This window comes from Micromys minutus, assembly GCF_963924665.1.
Source record: "Micromys minutus genome assembly, chromosome: 20".
NCBI classification, from domain to species: Eukaryota; Metazoa; Chordata; class Mammalia; order Rodentia; family Muridae; genus Micromys; species Micromys minutus.
This window is the reverse complement of record NC_137955.1, coordinates 34,716,732-34,732,618: the sequence shown is the minus strand read 5'-3', so window position 1 is coordinate 34,732,618 and position 15,887 is coordinate 34,716,732. Positions and strand designations below refer to the sequence as shown.

The following is a 15,887-nucleotide window of genomic DNA, read 5'->3' as shown; positions in this document are numbered from 1 at the left end:
TGTGTGTGTATGTATCTATCCATCTATCTCTATCTATCTATAAATATATAACTACATTACCATATGCACACATATGTATGCACATGCATGCACATACATATATCTATTTATGTATGCATATATACATGCATAAACTTTTAGAGAATATTTAAAACAAAGTGCATGGAAAATCATACTGTATATTTATATTTACACTCTATATTAAATGTAGATTAATTAATAATTTTAGGGCACTTATTAAAGGTAGAAGAAAAATGTGGGACTTTATGGGTTCTGTCCTTTTTATGTCTTTATGAATAGTATCAACTGCTTTAAATGTAGATTAATTAATAATTTTAGGGCACTTATTAAAGGTAGAAGAAAAATGTGGGACTTTATGGGTTCTGTCCTTTCTATGTCTTTATGAATAGTATCAACTGCTAATAGTATCCGGAATTTTGAATTAGAAAATTAATTTATTTTATTTCGATGAAGAGTGTTCAGGTCCATGAAAGGCTCCTGAATGTGTTTATGTAATCAGAACAAATCACCTGATGTGCAGTGAATATTTGTACTTTATATTTTCCCATGCTATGTGAAGGTATTAACATCTACTTTAGCTGCTGTAAATCAAAACAGTTCAGAACTGTACAGAATCAGTCACAAGGTATAAGGATCTCATTTGTATTCGTGACAGCAAAAATAACGAACAGTTTCTGTTGGAAATAAAAAAGATGCCCTTTGCAGAGTATCTACACTAGATTCTGACAAAAGCTTTTTCACTGTGCAGCAAAACACGGATATATCAAAGTCCTTGGTGTACCTGTGTACACTTCCTGCAGGAACATCCCCTACCACTAATGAGAGTCATATTTTAACACCTGGTCGTAAACTATAATTTCTGATGGGTTAATCGGCTGCAAGAACACTTCTGATTATAGCACCCATATGCCCGTGAAGCTGAATACTCTTTAGTATACATGATAAGATCCAGACATATTAAATTATCCTGGTATTGACTTAGTATTCCTTTCTTAAGGTCTTTTCTCCTTGGTTATTTCGTGAAATATTTTCAGTAAAGAAAGCCTTAAATATATTCTTTTCTAGCAAAATTTTTCTGTCATTTCTTAAAATTTTCCTCATGTTAACATGTATATGATACATTCTTTCCCCATTATCCTCAAATATTATCATTGAGGTAACCAAATACCAAAAGATTTTCTTGATATGTGGTCTTTCAGGGGCCATGCAATTCTACAAATGGGGTCTCATCATAAGTGACAATTTTTTGTTGTTTTTTTTCAAAGTTTATTTTATTAGTTCACATTAGATCCCAATTTCATTCCCTTCCTCCTTTCCTCCCAGCCACTTCTTTACAAATCTGTCATCTCATTACCCCAATATTCTTTTCCTCAGAGAAAGGGAAGACCATTAGGTTATCACCCACCTTGTGACATCTAGTCTGAGCAGGACGAAACCTCTCTGAATGAGACCCAGCCAGGTAGTCCAGAGAAGGGAAAAGAATCCTACGGCAGGCCTTCCACCCCACTTTAATTGTTAGGGCACCCACCAGAAGACCAAGCTGCACATCTGCTACAGATGCATGTGTGTTCTTGGTTTAGCCTGTGCATTGCCTTTGGTTAGTGGTTCATTATCTGGAAGCTTCCATAGGCTCAGGTAAGTTGACTGTGTAAGTCCTTTTGTAGTTTGCTTGACCTCTCTGGCTTGCTCAGTTCTATCCTGCTATTCTTCCCCCAAATCCTTGCGCTCCTACTGATGTTTGTCTATGGTTCTTTGTATCTGTTTACAGATGCCCATGGATGAAGCTTCTTAGGAGACATTTATGTTCCTGTATATAAGCATGGCAGAGTACCATTAATAGTGTCAAGAGCTGGCTCTCTCCCATGAGATAGGTCTCAATTTGGGCCAGTCGTGTATTGGATGTTCCCTCATCTGTTCCATCTTTATCCCTGTGCATCATGTTGGCTAAAATAAAAATCAAAAGCATCCGGAAATGATGATGAGGATATGGAGCAAGGGAAACACTCCTTCATTGCTGGTAAAAATGAAAACTTTTACAACTACATTAGAAATCATTTTGCAGTTTCTCAGAAAATTGGAAATAGTTCTACCTCAAGAACCAGCTATACTACTCCTGGACATATACCCAAAAAATATCCCACTATACCTCAGGGACACTTGCTCAGCCCTATTCATAGGATGTTTATTTATAATAGCCAGAAACTGGAAACAACTTAGATGCCCCTCAACTGAAGAATAGGTAAACAAAATGTGATACATCTACACAGAGGAATACCATTCAACTATTAGAATGAAAAACATCATGAAATTTGCAAGCAAATAGATAGCACTAGAGAATATCATTCTGATTGCTGTAATACAGACCCCAAAAGACATAAATGGCAAGTAATCACCTACAATTAGATATTATTCATAAACCATGTTACAAGTGACACCCTTACAAGCTAACATTGGAACTCAGTATAGTCTCATTCATGATGTTCTATGTGTACTTTCCTTATGTGTCCTTCCAGTATCCCAATGGCGATATCAAGATTTCACTTCTGACTTGGCTAATCTACTACTGATGCTACTTCCTTCTAATGAGTTTACACAATTATAAACAGAAGAAAAAACCTGAATGGCTTGAGTAGTAACCATAAGATTATGACAGAAGAAACTAACCCTACAACCAGAGAAATAAGAGTTCAAATAAAAGCAAAAAAAAAAAAAAAAAAAAAAAAAAAAGTTGTCAACACATACACAAAAAAACCCCACAACTTATTTTTAAATATGTCTCTAAATAAACAGATATTTAACACTGTTAGTCTAACCTGCCTTTTTTTTCCCCATTTCTGGTACTTTTAACATCGCATTTTATGTCTTTCTCTCTTCACAGAGCACACTTTTTAAATGTAAATATTTTCAACTTCATTCTCTACACAGTATTTAGCTGTATCTCAGGGTGTCAAGTGGCTGGTGACTAAGAAAGCAGTTGCTGATTGCTTGCTTTCCCTGTCCCTGCCCCTTTTCTCTGTCAAGTTAATATGCATCTCCTTACAATTTGTGTATTTGATGGCCCTCTTACCGAAAATGCCAGGAGTTTGTACAAATATCGAATGCCTCATCAAAAATCTTCACTGTAATTTTTGCATCATACAGTACCATAGCCGACATTATTAATGGGTGATCTTAATTTTCTATAGCTTCACATTATTATTTGGAAATCAATGAAAGAAAATTTCATTTTACCCCATCGATTATAGTTTGTTTCATAATTATAGTTAGTTATGATTATCTGACCTCAAGAAGAGTTACCTCACTCTGTTGTATTTTTTTTTTTTATTGTTTCCCTGTATCCCACACAGTACTACAATTTTCTGTTTCTTTTCTTCTAGATTTGACATTGGTAATCTGCCCACTTGTCTTCAATTTTCCTTTCTCACATTCTCCCATGATTACCTGAATCTTAGTAAGAAGACATTTTAGATTGTTCTAATGAGTTTTCTGACCAAGACATGATAGTTTTAGTTTACCAGAAAAATAATTCAGAAAATTTTAATGAGTTATGGTGTTCTCAAATACAAGAACATTATATTCCTGAGCCATAATGTATAAATATGTTAAAGACAAAATGAAGATACTTATATCTACTTGAAATTCATAGGAAAATAGATGGAACTAAGAAAATATCCTGAGTGAAGTTACCCAAACACGAAAGAACACACATGGTATGTACTCACTGATAAGTGGATATTAGCCCCAAAGCCCACAATGCCCATAATACAACCCACAGATCATATGGAGCATAGAAGGAAGGAAGCCCAGGGCATGGATGCTTCATCCCTGTATGGAGGGGAGACAGAAACGATTGTGAAAGGTAAAGGGAGAGGGAGACCATGAATGGGGCTACAGAAAATAAGGGTGGCAGCATGAAGATCTGGAGGAGATGTGAGAGAACAACGGATGGTCAGAAAATTGAACAAAAATGTGTAGCAGGGGAGATGAGGAACTGGGGATAACGAGACACCAGGGAAACACCAGGTTCCCAGGACCCAACGGGATGACTTTAGCTGAAATGCACAGAGAAGGAAAAAGAGATCTTGTAGAAACCTCCTCTAGTAGATAGCCATGGCCCCTGGTCGAGGGAACGCGGCACCCACCCATCTCAAAGCTTTTAAATCAGAAATGTTCCTGTGCAAAAGAACAGGGACAAAAAAACTGTAACAGAGACTGAAGGACGAGCTAACCAGAGACTGCCCCACCTGGGGATCCATCATGTGTGCAGACAGCAAACCCAACACTATTCCCGTGGTCAAGAGGTGCTTGGTAACAGAAACTTAGTATGGCAGTTTCTGAGAAGGTCCAGCCAGCAACTGACCAATGTAGATGAGGATGCTTGGAGCCAACCATCATATTGAGCTCGGGGAATATGGTTCGGGAGCTGGCAGAAGGTCTCAAGGATCGGAAGGGGATCGCAACCCCATTGGAGAACAGCATAGGTTGTCCTGACCACCCAGGTCTCCCAGAGTCTAAACCACTAACCAAATAGTGTACATGGAGAGATCCACAGCTCCAGATGCATATGTAGCTGAGGATAGCCTTGCCTGACAGCAACCGGAGGGTAGACCCTTGTTCCAGGGAAGGCTTGATGCCCCAGCATACTGGGATGCTGAAGGGGTAGAGCAGAAAAGGGTGGGTGGGGAAGCACTCTACTACAAGTAAAGGGGAGAAGGAGGGCAAATGTGGGATGAGGCAGGCTGGTGGAGGGTATAACTGGGAAGTGGGATATCATATGAGATGTAAACGAATGGAATGATTAATAAAAAGAATTAAAAAAAGAATATAGCTCCCAACCTGCAGCAAAGTGATAAGCATGAGATGTAGATAGTTTGTTTTTGCACTAGTAGGAGTCTGTGCACTAGTAGGAATCTGTGTACTAGTAGGAAAAGAGTGAAGACAACTCTACCTGGGGAGGTAACTTCTTGATGGTTTCCTAAACCTCTGTCTTCAAGAGCTTTCTTTAAACAAAACTAAAGAGCATTTACAGTTGGGAAAACTGTACTTTAACTATCTGAACATTAAATTGGATATACTTCATCTTTAAAGCCATAAAAAGTAAAGAATTTTAACACACACACATACACACACACACACACACACACACACACACACACACTTTAGATGTAAAATCAAATAAATAGGGACTGAAAGACAATCTGGGCCTGATATAGGCTTTAGAAACATCAAAGTCTACCACCAGTGACATACCTTCAAGAAGGCCATATAAGGATAACATGGTAGGAGTTGGAGAAAGATGAGTAACGAAAATGATAATGTAATTATATTTTAGATTCAAAACCAATAAAATCTTTTTATAATCTATGAAACCTCTGTATTTGTCAGACCCTGATAGAGTCATTCAGGAGACAGCTATATCAGGCTCTGGGCTGATGTTTGCAGTCTGAGCACAGAGTCCCCAGTGGAGGAGCTAGAGAAAGGCCTGAAGGAGCTGAATGGGTTTGCAACCCCATAGGAAGTCAACTAACCAGAGTTCCCAGGAACTAACCCACCATCCAAAGAGTGCACATGGAGAGACCCATGGCTCCAGCAGCAAATGTAGCAGAAAATAGCCTTGTTGGACATCAATGGGAGGAGGTGTTCCAGGGAAGGCTTTATGCCCCCATGTAGGGAAATGCCAGGGTGTGGAAGTGGGCGTGGGTAGGTGGGTTGGGGAGAACACTCAGAGAAGCTGGGGAAAGAGGATGGGATAGGGGGTTTCTAGAGGGAAACCAGGAAAGGGGATAATATTTGAAGTGTAAATAAATAAAATATCCAATAAAAAGAAAAAGAGAATCCCTCAAAAAACCACTATCAAGTAATGAGAAGTACATTTTAAAATAAAGAAACAATTTTAATATATATAATAGTAAGCCAAATGGTTTTTGGATACACACATGCATTTAAATATAAACACACACAGATACACACACACGTTTGTGTGTACATGAATAATCTCTTAGATTTTTGTAAGTAGAGGCATCCACAGTTTTAGGTAAGAAACTGAGTCTGTCCTTTACCTACAATAATTCCATTGGCAACAATACACCAAACACACACACACACACACACACACACACACACACACACACACACACACACACATCTACCCAACACTTCTAAAATGGGTAAGTTAATTTCTAAGTAAATATAAGAAAATGTATTATTGATTGTCAGTTATGAAGGATTTCTGAAATAAAACAAGCAGAAAATACCTGGTAAAATAAAAAGTAAAAATATGAATAAGTTATTCTACATACAAAATTTTTATAAGTAAAAAATAATGCAAAGAAGTAAAACATGTTATACATGAAAAGAATATAGTTTAGTGCCCATATTCACAAGCATATGTTAAATGCCCAAAGAACAACAAAGGCAGATGGTCGAGTAGGAAAATTAGGTTGGATGTGGAAAACCATTTACAGAGTTATAAACCATAAAAATAGACATAAGTGTGCCAAACGAAAACCAGGAAATTACAAATTAAAATCATAAGTTAAAAATTTTTATACCTACTGAACTTATGAGAATCAAGCCTCAGTAGATGCATCCACATGTATAATGCACGTAGGTCTGCATGTGCATGTGTGTATGTATGGATAGATGTATAGTCTACACATTTACTAGTAGATGCACCAATGACAAAGAAAACATGAAAAGCACCTTGTACAACAGTAACCCTGTATAGCTTCACAGAACTGAACTTAGGCACAGGGATTTTGATTGTATATGTTTCTGAGGCTACAGTAAAATGGACCCAGCTCCCTGTGTGCACATAACCTGAACTTTGTGATATATATCATGAAGCTATAAATGCTATTTATAACATGAACGTAAATATTGGGGCCATAACTATAATGAACCCATGTTAATGAGTGTCTGATCAAGTTCCACATTGAAAAGAAGATCACAGTTAACATTGTACGTACTAAGAGGCTTGAATTCAACTTAGAAAAGGAAAAGATAATAGGAATATATATTGTGGAAATAAATGCTGCACAATTTACCAAACATTCATATCTGCAAAGATGCACATGTAGAAACAGAGCCCAGAACTGTTGTTTTGCAAATAATCATAATAATAAAACCAAATGCAGAAAATCCAAATACCAGAATCAAGCAAATGAACAGACAAGCACATAAACTGTCCTATCAGGAAGGATATGCTTTCACGTACCTTTATGTGCAAAAAAAGGAAGGCTTGTAGGTACATGTTATCAACATGTAATTGAAAAGTCAGGTTTCTGAAATTTATAGAACTATGAATTTTCTCTATTGTGAAGCTATCTTTGTGGATCTTCAACAATAAAAGAAACTTGCCTTCAAAATCTGAGTACATGTATTTGTGTATGGTTGAACCCATTTGATATAGACCCAAAATACTATTGGAAAGACAGTGATCTTGCCAATAAAGACCACAAGGCCCCAGCTCTACACAAAGAAGTATAGGCACCTGAAAAAAATCTGGAATGGAAAAGATAGCCTTCTCAGGGAAACCACACTATTAATGTCCTGTGAAAACATATGTACAGATAGAATTATATGGGTCAAATTGGTTATATTTGAGAATAATATGTCTATACAAACATATGTATGCATACTGATAGAAAAAAAGAAAGAAAACCAAAATGGCCCTGATCTTAAAGGAGAGGTAGGTAAGATTAGGAGTAAAAAAGGGGGAGGAAAAAATGTAATAAAATTATAATATCAGAAGAAAAAATCCCTGAAGCTGAAAATAGCATATGGATCAACATAATATTAATAGTAGGCAACAAGAGAGTAAGTGAACAAGAGGGTAAATAAAACTAATATGTAACTTAGAACTACTCAAGAGGGAATGAACTCAACTGTCACTGGGACTTTCTTAAAAGCATGCTAGAAAATGAGCAATGCCATGGAAATTTGATGATAAAATTATTTTGGCCCTGGAATGTTTACTCTAACCACCATATTAATTAAACTTGATTCCCCAAGGAAGACAGTTTCATATTCAGCCAATTCCTTTTGGTTGTTTTTAAGTCACTTGGAGAGGAATGTATCCCAGGAAACAAAGGACTAAATCAAGACCTAGAAGTCCAATAAATTCATGAGCATACTGCCTACAAAGAAAAGAAAAAGGAAAAAAAAAAAAACTGCCTGAGACATGAAGTATCCTCAACTGTAGGAATTTATAAAAATTGTTTATCCTATGATAGGATAGCCACACCAAGAAATCTAAGATGTCTGCTTTTGTCCTGATGTGCTCAGTGGAGAAAATGAAGCTAATGATCCTAGTTCAAGACTAGGTCCCCATTTCTCTAAACTATCAGGGTATAAAAAGAATACATGCTTCAGAAAGCTGTGGGTTAACCCTAAATCACTTTGAATGAGGAACTGTCTATACATATTGTCTGTAAGGATTCCAACTGTGAACGAGAAAATATGGAGTGGGCACAGATGTATTTTGTTCAGATGAATTTAAGTTTTCTTCTTAAGGAGGTTGGTAAGATTGCTCAGTGGGTCAGAGAATGTGATGAGCAAGCAGACAGGATGTGGACATGTGAAAGGCAATAACTCCAAGGGGATGAGGAGCAGAGGCATGAGGTTCATTGGAACATTTTGGTTGGCATTGTAGATACAATCTCAGAGAAAATCCGTGTCATAACAGAAAACCCAAAGATCTATGTTCACCTCCTTATAAGCATAGTCCCACCTGTATGGAAAAAATGAATGCACCTTTACCACACACACTCACACACAGACCTATGCATTCATGCACACACAAGTATACATACATACATACACATGCACACATATGCATGCACACACACAAGTATACATATATAAGTACACATGCACACATATGCATGCATACACATAAAAGTACACACACATATTTTGCTCTTATGATATTAGGTTGTAGGAACTAAAATGGCATGAGGGAAAATGCCAAGAAAAAAAAAGAGAGGGGGGAGGGAGGGAGGGAGGGAGGGAGGGAGAGAGAGAGAGAGAGAGAGAGAGAGAGAGAGAGAGAGAGAGAGAGAGAGAGAATTAGAGAGAGAGAGTTCTTTGTTCCATTAATTTTAATTTCATGTGGATTTCACTGGGGGTATGTATCTGAGCCTTTGTCCTAGATTTTTATTTTTGGCTTGGATTTCTTTGATTGCTTAGCAGTATGTGCTTAGATCTGAAAGTCAGTTCATTTTAATGTGGTATTGTATGTCTGCTCAAGTATTGAGGGTTATCAGTTCATTTAACTTCTTGGTTAATTTAGAGACAATATTTATTACGAGGTTTGATATTGTTGAGATAGTGTTACTCATACTAATTTTTAGTAGCTTCAACAATTTAAGCAGAAAATGGAATGTGTTTTATTGGCTTAAAATACACCAGACAGTTTTGAATTTATTGATATAATTATATTGACTATAAATCTTTGCCCTTTACAAAATATTCATGTAAAAGAATATGCAGATAGATTAATTTTCCTTTTGTACTCAAAGGAAATTGTCTTCAAAGCATTCCAGAATTTTCGTTAAAAACATGACTGAGTTCACTCATCAAAGTTGTATAAATTTAGTTCTGACAAATAAACCAAAGACTTTCACAAAAAGATCCACATGTTGGCACACATTCATTGGAACTGCCTTTTTGTATGACATTAGCCGTCAGATCGTGGGAAGCATTATTGTTCAGTGTTCTCCAAACATAATTTTAGAATGCCTTCTTTGGAAATACCTTTCAATCATAACCAATTTTAGGTCAGTCTTTATTTGGCCTATATCAAATGTTGAAAGTTCATTTGCAGGCTTTCAATGTAGGAAAGGCTGAGACATTAACACTCCACTATTTACCTCTAGTGGCTTATGCTGTATACAAATACCTCAGTTTGCCATAGAAGCTGATACTGCTTTAACTGAGACCCAGGCTGTTCTTCCTGGGTTAATCTCCATGTGAGTCAAGAGGCAGAGAACTGGAGCAAAGCAAAGATTCTTATGTACACACTGACAAAGGCAAAGGAACACAGTCCTGGCATGTGTCTCTTTTCATTTCTTTTTAAAGATATCTATTTGCATGCTCCTTATTTTTTATCTTTCAGTTGATGGAGCTTTAATTATGTGGCTAGCTTTTCTATCAATTCCAATTTACAGCTGTTTGAAATTCATTCCCAGGTGTCAGCTTGAATCATCTGCTTCTCTTTTAATGATTAGGGCACATAAATATTTCTTCCTGGTAAGTGTGCTCTTCCGTTGGTTGTTAGCTTAAGCCCCTGGGCCTGCATGTAAGGTGCTTTTACATTGTACAAGTAAAAATCTAGAGGGGAGGCTACAAAAAGGCCTTCCAAAGAAAGGAGTAACCCCACGTAGTTCCATAAAAATGGGCACTTCCAGGATGATACAGAAAACCACCCAGCACACCGGAATTGTCATTATCAAAGATTTCAGCCACCTGTGAGGCATTTCTGGGTTTTCAGCATTTCAGAATGTTATCCAAGGTCTTGAGCTCTATTGTGCATTCAACTGACAGGTTTTCCTTGTTGCAGGATTAAAAAATTGCAAAAAAAAAAAAAAAAAATTGTAGCAAAATTAAAAACAATTGGCAGCTCAATTTAAGTGAGGACATTAGATGAAAGCATCATCAGAGTAACAGGGGTGACAGGTGACGTCCTTTAGAACGACAAATGAAATGCCAGAAATCAGCGCAGAGAGGGACAAGGGCAAATTGCTTTTCTTCGGGTTTTGAGCTTAGGAACAAATAGCTGCTTTTTTGTTTTGTTGATAACAAGGAGAAAAAATTAGGTTGAAAGATATTTTTTTCTTTATCCTTTGTTCTCTGTCCTTGTCCCTATCACGTTTACATAAGAACTTCCCACTTTCCAAGGTATAGGTTTTCCAAATTCTCCGCATATACGAATCAACGAAATAATTTAACATTAGCTTATTTTTTTATTTGCTTTCTGTGCAATCTTGTTGCAACATCTCAGTGCTGTATGATAATCACAAACAATACTTGCTTTAAGAAAAATGACACAATTATGCACGTTTATAAACCATTCCATTGTATAATGCTCAAAAGATGTTTTTTAATGAGCTTAACAGGAAGAAATTAAAAACAAGATAAAGCTCCTTGGAGGCAATGCGGAGTAGTTAAGGAAATTATGCAGTGCTAAATGGGCGTTTAGGAGAAAGCAGAGGAGATTTCAAAGTCACACTGGAGACTGTCAAACTGCTAAGGCTTCGGAATTGAAGACTCTCACCAGAGGAGACAGAAAACTAAATCGGTGAGCACACGAGAAAGGATCACCAGCTTAGTTTGGGGCATTTAAGATAAATTGGAGCACAAAGCCAGGCTGGATATTTTCGTTTCCTCCCTACGTCCTTGAGGAAGGCGTCGTGCCAAAGCTTTAGATAGACTGCTATTGATCTCCTGAGTATATAGAATGTATATCGACATTTCGTTGAAATTGTCCGTCAGTATAATGCACCCATACACAGGACTGCAGCACCCAGAAACATGAAAGTGTACCAGACTGAGGAGGCTCCCGTAAACTTTAAGTTAGTCTGTCGTAATCAAAGGGCTGCACTGGACCTCCAGGGAAATCCCGTGATATTTTCATACCTGTATTAAAAACTCCCTAAGAACAGCCTAAAACACATTTGCACAAAAAAATTCTTATCCGCTTTCCAGAAACACATGTGTACAGCAAATCCGTATCCATATTCCAGGATTGAGAGTGTTGTCGAAGTTAATTTTGTAAGACAGCACAACGCAGGGACTCTGGTTCCCGTTACAACATACGGTAACTGGTAAGTAGGTTAATGTACGGCAGTTTCGGTGGGGAAAACTAGGATACTCTAGAGGGGCATCGCTTCTTCCACTGAATCCTCTTAAAGAATTATATTATTTCATTACACATGGAAAATCAGGTGATCCCTTATATTCTGTCACCCTAAATGTGTAATTTTACTGGCATGTAATATGGCCGTTTATTTAAATGGCATTTACATCTCAGATTCACATCTTTTCTCCAGCTATTATATATTTACAAAGCATTATTTTCTGCAATATAAGAATGCTGCTTGAAGTCTTTCTCCCTCATCCTGCTTCTGCCTGACTCACTCCCTCTGCCCAAACAAGCTTTTCTGGTAGAAAGCTTCAAAAGCTTCAAAGTACTTTTTTTTTTTTTATGGGTACCTTTGCCTTTTATCCCTCAAATCTTTTCTTGACCTGGTTACTCACTCCTGTGAATCACACAATTAGAGATGCTGTGATTTCACTTCCCTCCTCCCTCCAGCATCACTTCAGACACAACTCAATTGTCTTGAACCCTGGGGTCCAGCCAAGTCAAATGCCACACCTCACATGGAAAGCTACATTTATTTATTTTGTCTTCCCTAACAATAACAACAGCCAGTTAATGCTGGTTGATCTTCTGCTTGGAAAACTTTAGTATGTTTTAGAAGGACTTTTAAATAATAATTAAGGTTGACCTTTATACATTCAAAATAAATGATCATTTTGTAATTTTTGGCATTTAATCAAAATATAGCCCTCACGTTTTCTTAATTTCTACATATGTATACATGCATAAATCATGTATGTAGTTATGTTTATAATATGAAGATATTTTAAATTCATTTGAACATGTGTGTGCATCTTTGTGTAAAAGCCCAAGGTGGCCATTCTCTTGAATGAGAGTCACAGGCAATTGTGAACCGCTACTACCTAGGTGTTAGGAACTTAAATCTGAAATATGAGTAAAATTTTTCAATCACTGAGCTGTCTCTCTAGCAAGAAAGTAGTGAGTGGAGGTGAGCTTTGAGAAGATACTCAATTAATATGAGGGAGGAGATAGAGGCAGCATCTGTAACCTTACCGACATGGAAACAATTTAGAATTATGTCCTGTGTCACATCCCAGAATTTAAAATGATTATAATTACCAACATTCACTGCACATATTTGGTTAGGCTGCCGAGGGCCACACAAAGGACTTAATCAACTTTTGCTGAAACAAATTGCTTTACTGGAACTATTTCTTTGTAATTCACAGACCACAATTTAGACAGAAAATAAACAGACAAACATTTGAAAATATTTTAGTATCTATCGCTAAAATCACATTTAATGTAGCAAATGCAACCACAGTGCTTTCAATATGGTTGGATTTATATTTCCTAGATAATATAAAAGAGTAAAGAGACCCTTTAACTTTATGTTCTTGAAGCATCTTCCTGGGATGCACCTGACAGTTGCTGTTGCTGAAAACTATTTGATAACTAACTTTAAATATGCAGATCAGCCTAGGGCCAACATTACCTTGGGATTCTCAGTTGAGGAGAGGTTGACTCTATTTATGAAGTGAAATCAGCACTTATTAAATCAAATCTCTCTTGTACCAGGCAGGGATTATGGCAGACTACTGCTCAGTGATGTACCTGCCTTAAATCCCTATGTACATTATAAAAAAGTTCCTTGAAAGACTTTGCCTACTTATCTGCCAGCCTAAACTATGCGGGGAACCCAGAGGCAATTTTGTCATTTTGGTTTTAAAGCATCAGAAAAGCAACTCCACCAAATTATATATTTCTATTTTCTACCAAAATGTATCGACATTTTAAATTGTGTCAGTGTCATGTAGGAAACTGATTATATATGCCATCAATTAAACATGGAGCCAGGGATTCAACTAAAGGTAAAATTAACAAAGGACAGTAAGTATATTTGTAACATACCAATTTTGGTGAAATAGTTAGAAGTACCAGATTTAATTTCAATTTAAGTGACTTTTCAATATGTTCCTTATATTCCTCAAAGTAGAAATATGCTCATTTTACAAACCAAATAATATTAGTTTACAAATTTCAGGATTTTTTTCTTTTATTGGATTTTTAAAATTTTACATTTCAAATGTTGTCCCCTTTCCTGGCTTCCCCTTTGGGATCTCCCTATTCCATTCTCCCTCCCCCTGCCTCTATGAGGTGGCTCCCTAACCCACCCACTCCCTCCCACCACCCCACCCTGCCATTCCCTACACTGAGACATTGAGCCTTCCCAGGACCAAAGGCCTCTGCTCCCATTGAAGCCAAACAAGGCCATCTTCTGCTACATATGCAGAAGACGCCAAAACACATAAAATGGGTAGGTAGTTACAGTATCTACCTTATATAGATAATAAAAAAGATTAAACAAATGCATTTATAGGATTCCGTATATGTTATAAATATGCTGTTTATAGTTATTTTATACTGGAATTCTATTGTTTTTTCACAAAACATATAACCAAAATTTAAACTAGTAGGCTAACATCATTAGACAATAAAGATAATTAAAAGATAACAAACACATAATGCATGCTTGCTATGAAATTATGTCCAGACTCTGAGTGGTTCTATTACCAATTGTTAGTGATTTGCAGGTTTGTATTGCTATATATAATTTTTAGAAATAGCTAAAACAGAAATATGATGAGGTGGTTTTAAAATCTTTAAATTTTTCTGCACTACTGAAAATTCTATTACATATAACATTTCTAAATAAAAACTTCCCTCTGAGATACTTTGCATGCCATTTCTGAACTGATATTAATGAAATAAGGAAGGTCAAGTTACTTAGTTACTATTCCTAGTAACTTCTAGGGAACAGTGGTGCAGAGTGTAATTAATTCAATCATTTTAGTGCATTTATTAGAGAACTGGAGGTTCACATATAAATGTATCATTTCACCTTAAATCTGTGGTTGTTTATGTAACAACATATGTAACAAAGAAACCCTGCCATTGTGTCATGAGTTATCTTTGTAGTCTACAGTTCTCCTTTTTTAAAAGTTTAGCTAAGCTGGTATAGCATAACATAAATTTATATGGTAGTAGTTTTTGATTTATCACTATAAAATGCTTACAGACATACCTATAATTCATTTGTATGGGATGTGAACGACAGCCTGGAATCCTAGAATCCTGTACTTATTTTTAAGAAAGATGTGAAAGTGTCCTTCGCATCCTTCAGCTTCTGTATGTGTGGTACCTGTGAACTGAGGCTTGTGGTCTTCTTGAATTATGTCGAGCCATTTGCAGCACATCCTGTGAAGAGTGTTGTTTTTCATCCCACTTCTGATGCTCTGTCCTGTTTTCTACCTAAGTCTCATTACTGTCCTGGCATATTTAATCCGTTCAGAAACTGTATCTAAGTCACAGAGTACATACAGATCACTTAATCAAACAATTAAGCTCTAGTTATTGAACCCTTTCTTCTGTTTCCAGTCTCAGAAAGCAGAATTGAATGTACTAAAGCATGCACTCTCCTAGCATTAAAAAATGGGGAGATCAGCCTCACCTCTGTATTTAGTATCTGTATCCCTGCCTACTGACTCTGGGCTGCATGGAAATTAAAGTTGAGACATTTTCACCAGGCTGTCTTGGTCTTGTTTGTTTATATTAAAACCCATTCAGAAACAAATCCTTTGTCTCAGGTCTGTCTCCCTCCCTCCCTCCCTCCCTCCCTCCCTCCCTCCCTCTCTCCCTTCTTTCTTTCGTTCTTTCTTTCTTTTTCTTTCTTTCTTTCTTTCTTTCTTTTTCTTTCTTTCTTCTAGTCTGTTCAATAAACAGATTTCAGCAATTTAGTCAAAAAATCTTGTTTCTTTTTAAAGATTTAATGAATGAGGAAGGGCAGATGTATTTGGGGGGGCAAATTTGACAGGGAGCTGGGAGTAGTAGAAGAAGGAATTGAGGGAGGAGTATAGAAAGGAGAAACTGTGTTTGGGATGTATTTTATGAGAGAGGAATTTATTTTCAATTAAAATATAAAACAATAAAAATTTTTGGAGAACATAAATGAAATAAGATGAGT

At 36.7% G+C, this 15,887-nt stretch overlaps 1 protein-coding gene across 1 annotated transcript in view; it reads right to left on the bottom strand.

Moving 5' to 3' along the window:
• LOC308433555 (cadherin-10) overlaps positions 1-15,887 on the bottom strand; it is a gene marked incomplete at both ends in the record, with an annotated part of 123,770 nt that overhangs the window by 27,157 nt on the left and 80,726 nt on the right. The gene's annotated exons all lie outside the window — the stretch shown is intronic.